Genomic DNA, 2,446 nt, shown 5'->3' on the forward strand with positions numbered 1-2,446 from the left:
TCCTTATAAATAGGAGCACTGGAGGGCACACTTTTTTTTTTTTTTTTTGGTTCTTTTTTTCAGAGCTGGGGACCGAACCCAGGGCCTTGCGCTTCCTAGGCAAGCGCTCTACCACTGAGCTAAATCCCCAACCCCTGAGGGCACACTTTTAACTTGGAGGGCACACTTAACTTGGAGGGCGTGATCAAACAAACTAATAACTAGCAATACTTCTATTTGGCTAAATTTGAGGATATTAGAACCATTGAGAGCAGTGGGAAAATATCAATACCCTTGTGATATGTAAGAACAGTTTAATTTCTAAAGAAATTCATTTTTTAGTTTGCTTGTTTTAAGAAGGATCCCTCTATGTAACCCAGGCTGACCTAGAAGCAGCAATTCTCCTGGTTCAGCTTCCAGACTTCTGAGATTTTAAATGTGCCACCAAATCTACCTTTTTTCCCCCTGTATGAAAAGAAGGAAAATTTACCCTGTATTTGTATCTCTTAATAGGCAGTGGTATGTGAAAATCTTTGAAAGTATTTGGCAAGGAATAGTGGTACATACCTTTAATCCAGCCTTTAATCACCACACTTGGGAGGCAAAGGTAGGCATGTCTCTGTGAGTTCAAGGCTAACCAAGTCTACATAGTGAATCCCAGGTCAGCCAAGGTTATATTGTGATGCTGTTATACATATTAGATAAGCATTGTGTCAACTGGGTTATCTATCCAGACCTCCTTTTATCGGTTTGTTTTTGAGACAGAGTCTCACACTGTGGTCCAAGCTGTCCTGGAACTCACTCTGTAGCCCAAACTCATGGTGATCCTTTTGTCCCAACGTCTGAAACTCTGGGATGACCGCACTTAGCAGAAATCTCTCTGAGGAGCCACCGACCTCTGACTTCCTCATCCCGGGAGTCTTGGAGGAGCTCCTTTGGAGTGATCATAGGGTACACTGGCAGATAATGAATTTCAGTACCCCCATGTGCTACTTCTTGTAGGGACACTTTAAATATACTCTGTGCTGCCTATATTACAAAATGTATTGCCTTTGTCACAACCCCTGAAATAAGAAAACAGAAGGGAAGGGAAAGAGACATATACTTTCCCATCCCCACCCCATATACAACCACTTAGTGTAATGTGCATCTCACTGGGTTCTGTGTAGTGTGATATGTAATGACATATAGTATAGCATAACACGCATCTGTATGTGTTCTCAGAGTTGACTTTATGAACACGTGACCCATACAGTGCCCTAAGACCCTATGCTTAGTTTAAATTCTTCTGTCAACCATCTTGAAACTCTTAGGTTTTGAACAAGATCTCCCCATTTTCATTTTATACTGGTTGTAGCAAATGTTTATTGCCTGGTACGGTGTAGTGTCTAATCTTTTGAAATTATTACAACTTCCCCTCATGCATTGCTTTCATTTGTAAAGAGAATGCCCATATAGTGTCTCTATTTTTTTTTTCTTTTCTTTTTTTTCAGAGCTGGGGACCGAACCCAGGGCCTTGCGCTTTCTACCACTGAGCTAAATCCCCAGCCCCTAGTGTCTCTATTTTAAATGTAAGTAAGCACTATAAATAGTGTCATATTGTACACCATTTGGCAACCTGCCTTTTCATTTGGTGATGTTTCTCCCTGTCAATAAATTTCATAGTTTTCAGTGGCTAAAGAAGGTTCTTCTATGTGGAAAAGTCATAATTTGTCTAATCAATCTAGCAGTCTCCTACTGCTGGGCCTTTGATTAATTTGCTATGACAAGGAGCATGCACACGTTAGTGTGACGTCAGTGTGTGTTGTGTACTTGCCCCACTAACTTTCTAGGATACATTTCTAGAAGTAGAGTTGCTGTGTCAAAGGACATGGTTGTTTCAAAGTGTGAGACACTCGACCTGATTGCCTTTCAGAAAGATTATGCTAGGTTAGACCACTCCAAATCCGCCACCAGTGCACAATCGGGACTGTTGCCCTGCCTGCTAATGGGCAATAGGTCAATGTCAACTCTGCCGATCGTATGCCGTCTTCTCCTTCTAATGGTCTTGGCTTGCTGCGATACCACTGACCCACTGACCCTCCTCACTTGAAATGACAGTTGATTAAGTTAAACTCTTTGCTGCTGTTGGAGTGAGTCCTTATTAGGTAGAGATTTTGTGAGGTCTTTCCTGGCCACATATGTGTGAGACCTTATAGTAAGCCCCAGCTTGTCTTTTTTGTCTGTTTTTGTTGGGTTTGTTTGCATTTGCTTGTTTTGTTTTGTTTTGTTTGAGGCAGGGTTTCTTTGTAGCCCTAGGTGTCATGGAACTTAGTCTGGCCTCTAACTCAGAGATCCTCCTACCTCTGGCCCCCCTGAGTGTTGGAATTTAAAGTGTTCACCACCACCCCCAGTTTGTCTTTTAAGGCATTTTTTTTTATTTCTATGGTCAACCTGTGTTCAAGGTGCTGTATGTGCTGACAGTCTC

The sequence above is a fragment of the Rattus norvegicus genome, chromosome 2, assembly GCF_021556685.1.
Source record: "Rattus norvegicus strain SHRSP/BbbUtx chromosome 2, alternate assembly SHRSP_T2T, whole genome shotgun sequence".
Classification (NCBI taxonomy): domain Eukaryota; kingdom Metazoa; phylum Chordata; class Mammalia; order Rodentia; family Muridae; genus Rattus; species Rattus norvegicus.